Source organism: Pseudorca crassidens, chromosome 18, assembly GCF_039906515.1.
Source record: "Pseudorca crassidens isolate mPseCra1 chromosome 18, mPseCra1.hap1, whole genome shotgun sequence".
Taxonomy (NCBI): Eukaryota; Metazoa; Chordata; class Mammalia; order Artiodactyla; family Delphinidae; genus Pseudorca; species Pseudorca crassidens.
In genome coordinates this window covers 31,568,725-31,586,009 of record NC_090313.1, presented here as the reverse complement: position 1 = coordinate 31,586,009, position 17,285 = coordinate 31,568,725, and positions in this window count along the sequence as shown.

Here is a 17,285-nt window from a genome sequence, read left to right as displayed (position 1 = left end):
AAGTGTCCCAGAATTACTCTTTTGAAAAATATTAACACTCCATTACAAAGGGTCTTGCCTGGAATTATACTGAAACTCAGCTCCCGTTGACTATAAATGTTTAGAAGTAGCAACATATTGGAGCAAAACTTGAGATTTGAGGGTGAGCATTTTTTACAATGGATTAGGAATAATGTGAGCTTTGGAATTATCTTTAAATATTATCCCACTTTCAATGGCATGGATAGATTTCTTCTGGTGGTTGGTGGTATAAGTGCCTTCCAAGACCACCTCCTCACTAGTTAAACATAAAAAAGGTGCTAATTTGCAGAGTTCTTGGCATGGAATGGGCACCCCAGCTACACTGCTTCTTGTGGGACAGCTGGTGTGGTTGATAGTGAATGTCATCATTGCTCTGCACCTCAGATCCTATGCCAATTGTGAACACCATTTCTCTATCTGCTGGGTATTAGTGGAATCTCTGAATTTTATTTGAGTTAACAGATGAGAGGAAGAGAATATCATTTCTCCTTTTTTGCTAAAGGTAGAAGACTCCCTCTGTGAGCATAGTGCTATGGTGGTAAACATGGGATGGGGTAACTGTGAAACATGCCTGCCATTTTATGGAAGTTTAGAACTCAGTGGGTTTTTTTTTTAATGGTAATTATAGTATCTAGTTTAGTACTCTGATACAGTAAGACCTTAAGTATGTTTTTGTGAATTAGGATAATTTGAATTTTGAATGAAGACCACAGGCTTTCAAAATGGAATAAAAAGGTAACATCAAACTTCAGTGCGGTGGAGCTTTTTGTTTGTTTGTTTTTGCGGTACGCGGGCCTCTCACCACTGTGGCCTCTCCCGTTGCAGAGCACAGGCTCCAGACGCGCAGGCTCAGCGGCCATGGCTCACGGGTCCAGCCGCTCCGCGGCATGTGGGATCCTCCCAGACCGGGGCACGAACCCGTGTCCCCTACATCGGCAGGCGGACTCTCAACCACTGCGCCACCAGGGAAGCCCCTGCAGTGGAGCTTTTGAAGTGGAATTTTTTAAATAACAGGAGGTAAGACTTCTGGTGACAGTGGCCCCGTGCACTACAGGAAAGAAATTTATAGTGTGTTTTAACTTCACACTAAAGGATCAAAATATAAGGAGTAGGCATGATGATATGTCTATAGTAGGGGGCATGATGATATGTCTATAGTAGGGGACATGATGATATGTCTAACTCTATTTTTTTCCGTTATGCACAAGACATATTATGAATAGCCAAAACCTTATGAAAACACTGAGAAAGCTAGAGTAATGTTCATAGAAAGTGAACCACCTGGTTCTTATTAAGAACTACCCACACACTAAATTATCTTTGGCTCTACAAGGTATAGTTGGTTTGTGGGACAAAGGAGTTAATTAAATATGTTTATAAAATGTACTGTTTAGATGATGAAAAAATTAAACGTTCAAGTGGAATGAATGATTTGAATCTGAAGAACACAGAGGCTATTTTTACCATGTGGTGATTTAAACTGTGTCTGAATCCAGAACCACTCTCAAAAGTATGCAGTGAGTGCTTTTAGTGAAGGAGGCCAAGCCCGCTTAGTCAAGTAGCCTATAACAACAGAGAATAATTGTGCACACTCAAAGAAGGTTCAAGCTTGGAGGGAGAGATTTTTAACTACTGTGCAACTATTCATATTTAGGAAGAAAGAAGGAGAATTTTAACTTCAAGTGGATAAGAACTAGATACTTCAGTGACTGTGTTTGCAATCTGCTTCGTGGATGCACTGAAAGCTGAGGGAGGAGATAAGGAAATTATGCTTCCTCTGAGTTATCAGCACAAATCTTTATAATTTGTCCAAATCGTAAATATTTGTATATTGTTTAGGTGTTGGGCTAAGATTCCCTGAGGTTGCTCTTTTTTATGTTTCTATAGGATTTGCCATTTTAGACCTTGACACAGAATAGTATACTCAACTTTCTTGCAGATCTTCAACCCTAATACACCAGCATGTGGTTGAAGGAAAGGTCTGTCTTGGATTTCTTTGTATCCCCAACACTGAGTTCAGTGACAGGTGTTTATAAGATACACAATAGGGCTTCCCTGGTGGTGCAGTGGTTGAGAGTCCGCCTGCCGATGCAGGGGACACGGGTTCGTGCCCCGTCCAGGAAGATCCCACATGCCGCGGAGCGGCTGGGCCCGTGAGCCATGGCCACTGAGCCTGTGTGTCTGGAGCCTGTGCTCCGCAATGGGAGAGGCCACCACAGTGAGAGGCCCGCGTACAGGAAAAACAAAAACAAGATACACAATAGATGGCAGAAGGCCCAAATTCCCTCAAGCACTAAGATCTATAATTCTAACGGAGAACTGATTTTGAACAACTCCTAAACACTTCAATTAATTATTGAATATGATTTGAAAAATTCTTACTTGAGATCAATCATTCTGAGAAAATTCATAGGTCTAGTTTGGATGAATTGAAGTATCTTAACTCTCTGAGGTGAGAGGGAAACCTAAATGCTTTCTGAGGATTGAACAGGCAGTGCAAGATTGAGATTATCACGTCGCTGCAAGGGTCTGAGCAGGAAGGGCTGCTTCTGGGAGGGTGGCAGGGCACGTGGTAATATCAACTGTTAGTTCAGCTTATGTAGATTTGGTTTGAGGTTTTAGTTTTACATCTAGGAAATAGTTAATAGCAGTTGGATTTATGGGACTTGATATTGGAGGGAAAGATACATCCAGAAATGTAAATGGAAAAAATATTCTCATACATGTGTTATTTAAGCGCTGGAGAGACTGGAATTACCCAAAGAAAGAGTGTAAAGAAGGAAGAGAAGAAAAAAAAGAATAGAAAAAAATAAACAAAACTTCTTTGGTGAAGGCTGCTGATGTGAGATACTTTCAGAATTAAATGGAACGAAAAGAGGAAACAGAAAATGACGAGATGTATACCACGGAGTTAGGAAGGTGTTCGCAAGTGAGAATTCATGCTGCTGCTGTTGATGATGATGGAAGAGGAAAAGGAGAAGGAAAAGATTGTAGAAGAGTGACTATTTGGCAGGGACTTCTCTGGAATGCCACTCGCATTAACTCATTTCATCCTCACAGCAACCTATAGAGTAAGCAGTATGTACTACTAGCCGCATTTTACAGACAAGGGAATCACAAGTTGCCCAAAGTCACGCAGCTAGTGGTGGAGGGTGCAGAATACAAATGAAGCAGCTGGACTCTAGAGCCTAGAGAAAGAGAACTTGAGACACAGCTGCAGGGAAATCGGCTCTTTGCATGATACAGGAAGCCACCAAATGCCCCATCAGGGCCTGTCATGGCATCCCCTCTAAATTCCAGCTACTCAGGAGACCATATGAAAGTTAACTCGGTTGCATTCTAATAATTCAGATATATATGCACATTCCAGAAAGATACCAGTAAAAAAAGATAGATTTCCCAGTTAGGCCATAAATGCTGTTTTCCCCAGTAATGTAGCGGATACTAATTGTTCGTTTCCCCTTTTAATAGATCTACTTACTGAGACCTTAATTCTTGCCCTTTCTTTTCTTTGATGCACCATCTCCTCTTTCCTTGTTCCACACTCTGTGAGTGTAAGTGTGGGGTGTGTGTGTGTGTTCTAGGGTTAAGAGTGTGTGTTAGCCTAGTATTGTAAGCACTATGTGTACAATAGTTTCCGTAGAATATTCTGCTCCATGTGGCAGGGTCAGATGGGATTATGGCAGCTCATAGATGACCCGTGTTCCTTGCTGTAGCTGTGTCAGATATTGATGGACAGATCCAAGGGAAGAAAAAACAGCAAGAGTGGTAACCTCTCAGTATACACTTAGGAAATAAGTCTCTTGCCCAGAAATCATGGGGTGATCTGTCCTGGTACTGGTACGTTATATATTCAGAACTTGGGAAATGACTGTAGCTTTCTACCCAGAAATATTAAGTACACTTCTAAAGAATTGATCATTTGGTTCCATCCATATTCTGAGCACTGCAAATATACTTTAAAACTGTTTCATTAGCAAAAGGAAAATGAGAAGGGAGAAGAGAGAGCTAGCCTGCCCACCCAAACTCCTTTGACTCATAAGAGAACAGGCTGGACGAACACCAAAAATATTGCAACGCTGAATCTTCTAGGCAGATGTGTAGGTGAGCACCAAAATGGAGCAATGCCTATGAGGGTAAGGTAATGATGCCTTCATAGAAAAGTGAGAACGGACAAAGGCTGATCACTACCTATTATGAAATTGAAGCTTAATGTCTAGATTGTTCACTTTGGTGGGTCAAGAGCCACATCTGACTTACCTTTACGTTCACAGCATGAACCAGCCTACCACAATTCTTAAAAAATAGCACACACACACAAATGAATAGCTAAACTAGGAACTTTCCAGCTGGGCCTCCTGTACAGTTGAAATTCTTCAGAGCCCCTCAGTGTAGTTCAGGAGAGAGAGAGAGAAGGGTGCCTGCCAGGCCTTGCCTAGCCCCTCTCTGGCTTTAATCTCAGAAGCCCTGCTTTTCTCTGTTTTATCAGTTTACACTCAAATGATTAAAAATAATGATCATTGTCTGAGTCAGTCTGGGCTGCTATAACAGAATATCATAGACAAGGTGGCTTATTAACAACAGAAACTTATTTCTCATAATTCCGGAGGCTGCAAGTCTGATAAGAGGGTACCAGTGTGGTCAGCTTCTGGTGAGAGCTCTCTTCTGGGTTGCAGACTGCTGACTTCTTGTTGTATCATCACAGGGCAGAAGGGGCAAGAGAGCTAACTCTTTGGGGTCTCTTTTATAAGGGTACTTATCCCATTCATTAAGGCTACACCCTCATGACCTAATACCGACACATTGAGGTTTAGGATTTCAACATATGAATTTGGGAGGGACACAAACATTCAGTCCATTGCAATTATGAAGATGATAATGGTGATGATGATGATGACAATGAAAACCCAATGCTTTAAAGCACTATACATCTTTGAAGAAGGTTTTTTTTTCTTTTTTAAAATTTGTATTGGAATATAGTTGATTTACAGTGTTGTGTTAGTTTTTTGTACTTGTTTTCATTACCTTGAAGAAGTTGGTGACAGGAAAAAGTTCTGTTTAATCAGATCATTTCAACACTGATGACAAAGATCAGCTTAGAACCACTTAGATTTGATTCAGATCTTTGGAAATAACCAAGGTGATATTTTCACTTGTGGCTTTCAAGAGACAACTAAAGGATTCATTGGGAAACAATAAAATGTCTTATGCTATAAACCTCAGAATTCACTTGCAGTTATTTTAAGTGTTTTAGAGATAAAAACCAGATAAAACTATAAAATAGGGAAGGGTGTGGTATAAGAGGTTGGGCTTCAGAGTTAAAAATACCCAGGTCCTGTTTCTTGTTCAACTACTTAACAGATGGCCCATGGGGAAATTAAACAACCGCAGTTCCTTCCTCTTTGAAATGGTGATACTAATATTTACCTTCTGAAGTTGTGGGGATTAAATGAAGTATGCACTTGTCTCACAAGACTGACCCTCTCATTAGCTACCATCTTTTCTCACCTGTGGGCAGAGGTAGCTGGATCATGTTTCTATTCTGTTGTGATTCAGTGTTGATGAACTGCATCATTCACTTCGACATGCTGGCTGCCACACTGACAGTAACAATCCTTAGTGTTCACGCTAATATGCTCATGTCGGGAATCTTCTGTATTGGGCAAACTCTGTCTGCAACTGGGCAAAGTGCCAGTTTCAAAGTTCAGTTTTTCTGCCTCAGTTACATGGAGCTCATCAATTATACAGCTCTTCCTCTTTCTGTCCTTAATTTCCATCACACATGTCCCTGTCTCCAAAGACATGAGTATTTTATGCAATTCTTCCCAAGGCTAATGGACATGATGTTCTCCTTGTTGAAAAAGAATGAGCTTTACGCTCTTCCCAAGTTAGGATCTATTCTAAGGCTGTACTGCTATCTGGAAGAGTCTTTCCCATTATTCAATGCCTTTCTCTTTGGAAATATCTGTTTTGCACAATAAATGATCTCACTAATGAGGCTGCAATATTTCTAACCTGCTTGGAAGGAAGCAAAACCATATTTATTGAGCACCTACATTGTCTCTACCACTGGCATTTTCATATACATTTAAAATAATTTTAAAATCTCATTATTTAATCTAATCTAATAAAAATTCTGTGGAAAAAGGTATTTAGAGGCCATTTATTATAGAAGGGGAAATGAAAGTCCAACTACTTTTTAACTCTTTTATGACTACTGTATCATATTTATGATTTCTTTGGTTGACGTGAATAAAAATGGTATTTAATGGCTAATACTTTGAAAATGTACTTATATCATGGAAAGCACAAGAATAATTATGAAATTATAACCGGCATACTTTCTATCCCTCTACAGAAAAATATTGCATGCCAGTAACAAACATTCCTGCTTGTGCAAGGAGCCCACTTTAAAGCCATAATATGTGTGTAACATGAGTGCATCAATTCTCACAACCAACTTGGACTATGGACGTTACCTACCACGTGCTGACTCTCATCAGCGTTAAGAGCCACCAATGTTGGGCTGGAGTATTCCAGCTCAGAGAGGACTGTGGCTGCTTTTTATGAAAGATAGTAAAGTTGCTACTAATTTTTGCTGTTTTGAAATTTTCTTTCATATGCACAATGGAGAAATATACTTAGAAATCAAGAGGAACGCTTGGTAATTCATTCCATATTCATATAATTGGGTCAAATTAACTACTCAAGAATCAACAACAAAACTGTTTTAAAATCAGTCCTCTGTGTTTTTTCACATTTAAAGTCATTAGTTTGGCTCAAACGTTCCTAAGGTAAAGTTATCCAGGCAAAGAACATGCTTTTTGTTTGTTTGTTTTTGGTCGGTTTGTTTTTCCTCGATTTCCCCCCAGGTCCTTCCCATAGAAGCTTCACTGAACAATTCTCCTTGTCAAAAATAAGCAATCCATCACCCAATCACACCTTGTTTTCATTTGGGGGCCTCCAAGAACCTCACCATTAAAGACTGTGTACTTCGGTACGACCTGGCATTCTCTGCAAGACATTTAAGAGAAGCATAAAGGTCTAGGCTGTGATGACCCACCTTACCCTAACATTCAGCTCACTGGAGCCAGATTCTCTTGCCCCAGGCAAGGTGGCCTCCCTCACTCAGCACCCTTCAGATGGAGGAGCTGCTCTGAGAGTACAGGAAGGTGCACTGAAAAACGGTAGGAAAATACTAGAAACATAGTTATGGAAAGGTTAGCTAAATTCTCTTTTCTTCTCTCTCTTTTCCCTTTCCTTTCACCCTTAACGCTAAAAAAAGGTTGTATTTGGACCTGAAAAAGTACTTCCACCCCTCCAAAACACACTATGCTAAAGAAGCATTTGTTTCATCCACGTACAACCCAGGCTTGGTGGGAAGGTTGCTCAAGTGATGACCCAAGCTCTGTTGAAAAAGAATCTTCAATGGCCAGAAACTCAGAAGCGCCTAGAGTAATTGGGGCTGCAAGAAACAGGATGATGAAAAAAATGCATTCAAAGCTCTCAGCTGCCTCTTGCAGAAGATGAATGTAGTATTAACTGGGCTCTTTCTTATTTCTTAGCTAGAGTGGGCTAGCAAAGGATTAAGCCAGTGAGATCCTTGGAGGCACTGGAGGTGCTTCGGGGGGGAAAAAAGGCTTCTGCTTACCCCTACCTCTCAGGGGATTTAGTTTCTAAGCTTCAAAAGGCATTTGTTTCTCTTACTTAAAATACTATCTTCTTTATTTCTTAAAGACCTTTTAAAACAGTGGTCTTGGTTTAGGTTGTTTAAGAAGGTTCTTTTTCCATTTACTTTGCTGTCTAAGAGATTGGGAGAGGAGCTGCTTTGATGAAAATCAGAGGAAAAACTTTTCCCCAAAGAGAAGAAGCTAAGAGGAAAAAAATAGTTAGGACTATGTCATGTTGCAGTTGTTACCTGGTGCAACCGGAAGAGGAAATTGCCATATAACTTCCTGCAGCTTATTTAAGCCTGGAACACACTGCAGACAAAAGAGGCAATAAAATATTGGGAATGAGAAAGCCAGTAAAATTCTCTCCGTTTATTGGGGTCTAGAAAGAACGCAGGATTAAAAGCAGGAGGGGACAGGAGCTTAGGTCTGAAGCAACTGGTTTACATCAGTAACAAAAATCAAAGTTTACCTTTGCACTGGGATTTGCCCCTGACTAAATCCATATAAACTCTCTCCCAGAAGTCCCAGCTCTACTTGTATTTCACATCCACAACTAGACTGATGGCAGGGAAACAGGCAATATTCTGTCTGTGAATTTACTATCTCTCACCAGGGAGCTGGAAAAATTTTCTAGTTTTTTTCAAAAGAGGGGTGATAATTTTTGGGGACCTGGGATGGAGACTTTATGGCAGCTTGATAAACGTTCTTCATGTTTCCTGATCTGGAACCAGAATAGCCCATTTGCCTTTTAAGTACATTTTAAAATACATATACCTATCCCCAGGTAACTTTAACTGTACACTGGTCACTCGGTACAAGGTTTATATAGCTCACATTGAATCCTCTTAAGAGTCCTGAGAAATAGTTATAATTCTTTATAGATTTATAGACAGCAAAATTTAGGGTCAGAGAAGTTAATTAGTTTACCCAGGGGTACTCAACAAGAATACAGAGAACAGGAAGCAATTCTGAGCTGACTCGATCCATGCTCTTCCCAAACTCTGAGTTTAAAGTCCCCCAGGAGGTATGGTTTGAGGATCTCCAAGAAGGGTTTTTCTTTTCAGGAATCCTTAAATCATGCTTGATCTTCAATAGTGTTCTCGGGCTGTACTTTTCTCTCTGCATTTAGATGAGACCCCGGTGTTTTTCTCTTCCAGCTGGTGGTGATCTGGGCTACTGTGCATGACCAACTCCAGGGGGCGCTGTTCGCACAGCCCACAGCAGCCCTGGTGGTCCTAGTAAACCTTCCCTACGGTTTTCCCTTAAATGGCTACAATTTGTTGTTGTTGTGATTTTTGTCTTTCCTATGTCAAATTTGAAGCTACTTTGTTACATGACCTTTACCTCCTCTTCAGGGTCATCAGTATCTAATACTGTAGTTCAGCTCCCAGAAGGGACTACAACATATCAGTAGCTCCTGATACGAGAAGAAGTTTGCCTATGGGGCAACGTGGTGGAGGAAGAAAGCTGTTTTTCATAGATATGAGTTTGCTTTGTTTTGTTTTGCTTCCTTGTGACTCGTTTCATGGTTCTTCTGTCTCTCTACTGACCGTGGAAACTTTTTTTCTATACCACTTGCTCTGCCGACCCACAGGCTTGTTTTGAGAATTAAACAAGACAGTAGATGTGTAAATAGAGAAATCAGAAAACACAACACTCAAAACTATCTTGTGCACATCCCTTACATGTATCTTCTAGAAACACAGTTCTGATCCTGTCACCTCCCTGCTTGTGGACCTTCAAGGATGACCTATGACCAGCAGAATATGTTTAAATGTCTGAGCCTCCTGTTTAGCCTGTATCCTTTGGTCCCTGGATTTCTGATTGCTTCCTTTTATGCATCCACTGCTCCAATCACTCCAAGATACTGAGTGTTCATTTTACTTAATTTTACTGGGTTTTTCTGTCTCTGTGCCTTTGTTCATGCTGTTTTCTTACTCTGGAGCAGCGTTCTACAAGAGAACTTTCTGCAGTGATATGCATTATCCAGTATGGTGGCCGCCAGCCATAGGCTGCTATTGGGTACTTGAATATTGGCTAGTGTGACTAAGGAACCAAATATTTGATTTCATTTTAATTGATTTAAATTTAAGTAGCCACATGCAGCTAGCAGCTGCCCTGTTGGATAGCACAGACCTAAATACTGTTCTTCTGTTTCATGTCCAAATAATACCCATTTATCATTATCTAGTACATAGGTCGATTTATCCTTAAAGCCTGCGTTTGTACCCTTACCTGTCACCTTTCTTTTCACCTTCTATCTAACTCTGTCGAGGCTTGCATTTTCTCATATTCCATCTTTCCTACTAGGTGACAGGCTCCTTCTAGTGGGATCCACAGTGTTGCCCCTAGAACCCTGACCACCATGTCCAACATTTGCTGAGACTATCACTGCTCGCCCTGAATGAGAGTCAGTCACTCGCTTAACCCACCAGCCCTCCCACCCACCTTCACTGATTCTTCATTGTCTGTGAGGCCCCAAGCTCAGCACAGGATCCATGTCAAGTCTGAGAGTCTAGATAATTAACCAAGGAGTGGCAGTGGTGGAGACAACCTGGTCCTCGACCTATGAACACATTCTTTTGTTTTTCTAATCATAGTTTTTGTACTTAAAATAACCCCCCAGTCAGTGGTCCCACTCTAACATATGTTTCTGAGGACCATCTCCCTACTCACTAGGCACAGGGAATGGAGATGTGAATGGAACTCCCTGGTGTTGGAAGAGCTCCCAGCATTTCAGGGAGAGGGAGGGGAGAGACAGCCTCAAACTGCACATCCGGCCCTGTGCCTTTGTGTCCGCAAACAAGGAAATCTCCCCCAGTCCCGCAGGCAAGTCTCCTTCTCCAAAAGCTTCAGTTTGAAGCCCATCAACCTGGGGAGGAGGAGAAGCTGAAAAGGCCGGCGTGTAAATGTCCTTTCCTCCCAGCAGCAACGTCTGCAAACCCAGACCTTCCTCGGATGGGGCGCATTGGGCAAATATGTTCAGGCGCGCAGCATTTCAACTGATGAAATTTCTTTGTGGAACTCGGTTCCCGAGGGCAGGGGAAACTGGAGGGTGAACAATTAGAGGCTGGCGCGGCCCGAGTGGCTCTCTGCTGCCTGGCTCGCGCCTCCGAGGGCTGTCAGAGCCTGCGGCACGATCTGCTCCCGTCGCTATCAGCATCCGGCAGAGCCCTGCGGGCGCCCAGCCCGGCCGATCGGCCGCGGGCTGCTGGGAAGGAAAGGAGCGGCGCGGAGGGGGCGCTGAATGAAGACAGGTCCCCAAATCGGCCGGAAGCAGGGACTGGGCGCTGCGAGGGGGAGGGCCGGGCAGCGACGAAGTCAGAGGCACAGCAGCCACTGCAGCTGAATCAATTTGGAGATAAAAATAGTGCCGTCCTGCCTCTGCAGTGATTTCATAAAGGTCTCAGCTGCGTTGGAGAGAAACCCAGCAGGGGTGTGTCCCTACCTCCTCTTCAAACTGGAGAGAGGAGCACAATAGCAACCACAACCAGAGCTGAAACGCCGTTCTTCTTCATCCTCTCCCTCTTTCTCTATTTTCCTGTCTCGTGCTCTCTCTCCCCGAGCCCCCAGAAGCGCCTCTGGCGTCACCTGTTCTTCTCCTTAGTGGGATAATTAAAGACAGGAAAAAAGAGAGGAGATCTTCAGAGACTGAAAGATACAGGGATTCCAGACACATTCATAATGAATGCTGACTTTCAACCCCTGAGATATCAACAAATGTGACCCACGGGCTCTAAAGACCGAAGCTCTTTATCAGACAGGAGGTAAACGCCCTTCAAGAATGCGTCCCACGAAGTCAAACCCACCTAATATTTCCATAGGGGAACTTTCTTTCCTGAGCATTCAGAGAAAACAAAACCTGGGCTTGCCAATTAATGTGACTGTCCCAGGAGATGCAGATTTAGGGATCAGTGACTGATGTGAGAAACCTCTCTGGAATTGGAACCGAAAGGGACGTGGAGTGAATAGAGCTCTGGCACTTTGCAGAGTGATTATCCCTGCAGTGTGGGGAGGTAACCTTTCTGCCTCTCTGCCGCTACATTCTGACATTTGCATCGAGGCAAATGCATCATTGGTAATTGCACCTGAGTGTCAAAGCGCTTGATGTGTGTGTTCCAACCAAGGTAAGAATGAGGACTTTAGCATTAAGGGAAGGGAGGCAAAGAAGAAATGCAGACAGATTATAGGAGAGGAGATAATGGAATTGGCCATAAAAAGTAACGGCGTGGATTGATGTTTCCTTCACACGCCTGCAAAAGGTGTATGCTCAGATTAAACATCACATTGCTTGTGAAAGTGACTAAACTAGTGTCTTGCTCTTAAAAATACTACTTAGTAAATACCATCTTATATGCTTTCAAATTGAATATGCTTAAACATCCGTTGAGAGGAAATACAAAACTAGTACTGTTTAATGAAAAAAAGAAAATCGACAGTGTTACATAGGCAAAAATGTTCAAAGTAGAACCTTCGCATCCTCCTGTTTTCATCTGATTCTTTTATGTCAGGTGAACTTTAGCCATGGACCTTTGACTCAGGAGGTGTTAAATACAGGACCGAGAAACATCATAAAGACACAGGACCCAAAGGTCTCTAAAACTGTGAGGTCCAAAGTGAGAAGCCTGCTGTTGATTTTACATATAACTCTGAATAATTTCATTTTGTTAGAAGGAAGAAATAATTCCTGTAAGAGAGAGGAATATAATATTGCCAAACTCTCCAATTTGGCAAATACAGCAAACTGTTATTCAACCACACTGGGAGTCTGGCTTTCTCATGGGGAACAATTGTTTATAGAAATATCTCAGCTGAGAAATAAGCAAACATTTCCCCTGAACTACTGTGATACAATTCACATGGCTTTTCAAGGATATTTACAACCACTGAGGAAAAATCTATGGAAAATTTAAAAATCACCATCAAAATCCCTTTTGGTGCTTCGGAAAACTGTGATGCCCTTTGGATATCCTGATGACTGCTTTCCCCACTGACAAACAAAGACATCTGAAGCAAAGCCAGTTTACACTGTGTTAGGTTTCTAACACAAATTAGTGAAAACAGAGCAAGCTTAGGATGAACGGAGTGTACTTGATAAAAATAAATAAAGATTTGAAATAAAACTGAACTGTTTATTTTCTTATGAAACATGTTTTAAAAACTGAAATTCAGCCAAACAACCTTGGTCCTAAGAGTATTCAGCACATAGCTGACAATTTTACAGGCCATTTTAGGAGCACTCTAGGACTTCCTGCTTCGGGTTGCTTTAGGACAGAACCAAAGAAAGCTACTTGACACTGCAAAGTGTTGGTATGTTGCTAACTATAGTAGAGAGGGCAAGGATGTGCCAAAGGATTCAGTAAGAACAGTGAAGTTGTGTTGATCTCCATAGTGAAACAGTCTCTTCTAAATTTGTGGAAAAAAGAGGTAAGCATGTTTTTTCTAGCCCTTATTGTTAGCCAGGGCTGTCACCATATTGCCTATACAGTGTATAGGGATCAAAATGCCTAGGTTTACTTGACAGAGGTTAGAGGTGAAAAGAGCCAGGAGAGACAGTTGAGGACAGAAGCACTCCATACATCTGGTCCCAGCACTATGGCAGCACTATGGCAGGATGGGATAAAGTAGACTGTTCATATCTCTAACACACAGATATGCTGCATTATGTTATATTCATTATCTATCTATCTATCTATCTATCTATCTATCTATCTATCTATCTATCTATCTCTCTATCTACCTACCTATCTACCTACCTACCTATGTCATCTTGAAAGCAGCAATGGAAATCTTCAGATGCCAAAAGCAAAGAGGAAACTCAAAGTCTGAGAGGTAAGCATATGAACCTACACTGGGGCAGCTTTGGCGATATCAGGCTCAGTTAAAGACCCAAATGCCACAGCCTGAGATTTTGTCTACCATGCAGGGTCAAAGGCATGGCAATGGACACGTGCAAGGGAAGGAAATGGAAGTGATGCCTTTTAATAAGGCCAGGACTTTGGAACAGCTGCTTTCTCCATGAAAGGGGATTAGAGAGATCATCCCTGCTGAACCAAGGAAGGCACCTGGAGTATGTGAGATGTTGAAACAACAAGGCTGCTCAACACAAGTGTCAGAGTCAGTTTTACATTACTCATAAGGCATCTGGCATAAGACCCCAGATTTAGGAAAGTAACAAACAAACAAATCATGATGAATAAAACCCCTAACATAGTACAAAACAGAACTCTGTGGGAATGCTATGGATAAAGATTTTCCTATGGGCTCTCCTTGGAAAACAGAACTGTGTGAAATAAGAATCAACCATATTAACAATTTGGAAGACACAGCAAACATAAGTAAGGAGGAGAAAGTGCAATAAATGTCATAAACAATGAACAGATTATTATGAAAAAGGAATAGATAGAATTTCAAAAAATAACTTCAAAAAATGAAAAACGGTGCACCTTCAAGATGGCCGAGGAGTAAGACGTGGAGATTACCTTCATCCCCACAAATACATCAGCAATACATCTACATGTGGAACAACTCCTACGGAACACCTACTGAAGGCTGGCAGAAGACCTCAGACCTCCCAAAAGGCAAGAAATTCCCCACGTACATGGGTAGGGCAAAAGAGAAAAGAAAAAACAGACACCAAAGAACAGGGACGGGACCTGCACCTCTGGGAGGAAGCTGTGAAGGAGGAAAGGTTTCCACACACTAGGAAGCCGCTTCACTGGCGGACACGGGCCGGGGTAGGGGTAGGTTTCAGAGCCATGGAGGAGAGCGCAGCAACAGTGGTGCGGAGGGCAAAGCAGAGAGATTCCCACACAGAGGATCAGTGTCGACCAGGATTCACCAGCCCGAGAGGCTTGTCTGCTCACCTGCTGGGACAGGTGGGGGCTGAGAGCTGAGGCTCAGGCTTCGGTCGGATCCCAGGGAGAGGACTGGGGTTGGCTGTGTGAACACAGCCTGAAGGGGGCTAGTGCACCACAGCTAGCTGGGAGGGAGTCCGGGAAAAAGTCTGGACCTGCTGAAGATGCAAGAGACCATTGTTTCGGGGTGTGTGAGGAGAGGGGATTCTTTCCCGTGCGCACACAGAAGGCATAGCACCGCCTAAGCAAGCTCCAGAGACGGGCGCAAGCTGCAGCAATAAGCTCAGACCCCAGGGACAGGCATGAAATGTTAACGCTGCTGCCGCTGCCACCAAAAACCCTGTGTGGAAGCACAGGTCACTACCCACACACACACCCCTGGGAGCCTATGCAGCCCACCACTGCCAGGGTCCCGTGATCCAGGGACAACTTCCCAGGGAGAACACACGGCGCGCCTCAGGCTGTTGCAATGTCACACCAGCCTCTACCACCTCCAGCTGGCCACACATTCCAATTATGACCACACCCCTCACACTCCCCAGCCTGAGAGAGCAAGAGAGCCCTAATCAGCCGCTGCTTTAACCCCCTCCTATCTGGGCAGGGAACAGACACCTAACGCTGACGTACACACAGAGGCAGGGCCAAAACCAAAGCTGAACACAGGAGCTGTGTGAACAAAGAAGAGAAAGGGAAATCTCTCCCAGCAGCCTCTGGAGCAGCAGATTAAATCCCCACAATCAACTTGATGAATGCTGCATCTGTTGAATACCTGAATAGACAACGAATGTTCCCAAAATTGTGGTGGTGGACTCGGGGAGCAACTGTAGACTTGGGGTTTGCTGTCTGCGACTGATTTATTTCTGAGTTTTATGTTTATTTTACTTTAGATTTCAGTGCTTGTTATCATTGGTGGATTTGCTTATTGGTTTGTTTGCTCTCTTCTTTTTATTTATTTAATTTGTAATTTTTAAAATTTTATTATTTATCTTTTAAAATTTTTCTTTATTTTTTTTTTCTTTTCTTCCTTTTGTTCCTTTCTATTCTTCTGAGCTGTGTGGCTGACAGGGTCTTGGTGCTCCAGCTGGGTGTCAGGCCTGAGCATCTGAGGTGGGAGAGCCAAGTCCAGGACTCTGGACCACCAGAGATCTCCCAGCCCCATGTAATATCAATTTGCGAGAGCTCTCCCAGAGATCTCCGCCTCAACACTAAGGCCCAGCTCTGCCCAACGGCCAGCAAGCTTCACTGCTGGACGTCCCATGCCAAACAACTAGCAAGACAGGAACACGACCCAACAAATTATCAGAGAGGCTGCCTAAAATCATACTAAGTTCACAGACACCCCAAAACACACCACAGGACGAGGCCCTGCCCACAAGAATGACAAGATCCAACCCCACTCACCAGAATACAGCCAGGAGTCCCCTCTATCAGGAAGACTACACAAGCCACGGAACCAACCTCACCCACTGGGGGCAGACACCAAAAGAATGGAAACTACGAACTTGCAGCCTGCGAAAAGGAACACCCAAACACAGTAAGTTAAACAAAATGAGAAGACAGAGAAATATGCAGCGGATGAAGGAGCAAGGTAAAAACCCACCAGACCAAACAAATGAAGAGAAATAGGCAGTCTACCTGAAAAAGAATTCAGAGTAATGATAGTAAAGATGATCCCAAATCTTGGAAATAGAATGGAGAAAATACAAGAAACATTTAACAGGGACCTAGAAGAATTAAAGAGCAAACAAACTGATGAACAACACAATAAATGGAATTAAAAATACTCTAGAAGGAATCAATAGCAGAATAACTGAGGCAGAAGAACGGAAAAGTGACCTGGAAAACAGACTGGTGGAAACAACTGCCGCAGAGCAGAATTAAAAAAAAAGAATGAGAAGAACTGAAGAAAGACTCAGAGACGAATGGGACATTAAATGCAGCAACACTGAAATTATAGGGGTCCCAGAAGAAGATGAGAAAACAAATGGTCTGAGAATATATGTGAAGAGATTATAGTTGAAAACTTCCCTAACATAGGAAAGGAAATAGTCACCCAAGTCCAGGAAGTGCAGAGAGTCCCATACAGGATAAACCCAAGGAGAAACACACCAAGACACATATTAATCAAACTAGCAAAATTTAAATACAAAGAAAAAAACTAAAAGCATCAAGGGAAAAGCAACAAATACCATACAAGAGAATCCCCAAAAGGTTAACAGCTGATCTTTCAGCAGAAACTCTGCAAGCCAGAAGAGAGTGGCAGGAAATATTTAAAATGATGAAAGGGGAGAACCTACAATGAAGATTACCCAGCAAGGATGTCACTCAGATTCAATGGAGAAATTAAAAATTTACAGACTAGAAAATGTTACGAGAATTCAGCACCACCAGACAATCTCTACAAGAAATGCTAAAGGAACTTCTCTAGGCAGGAAACACAAGAGAAGGAAAAGACCTACAAATACAAACCCCAAACAATTAAGAAAATGGTAATAGGAACATACATATCAATAATTACCTTAAAGGTAAATGGATTAAATGCTCCAGCCAAAAGACATAGACTGGCCGAATAGATATAAAAAAAAGACCCGTATATATGCTGTCTACAAGAGACCCACTTCAGACCTAGGGACACATACAGAATGAAAGTGAGGGGCTGGAAAAAGATATTCCATGCAAATGGAAATAAAAAGAAAGCTGGAGTAGCAATTTTCATATCAGACAAAACAGACTT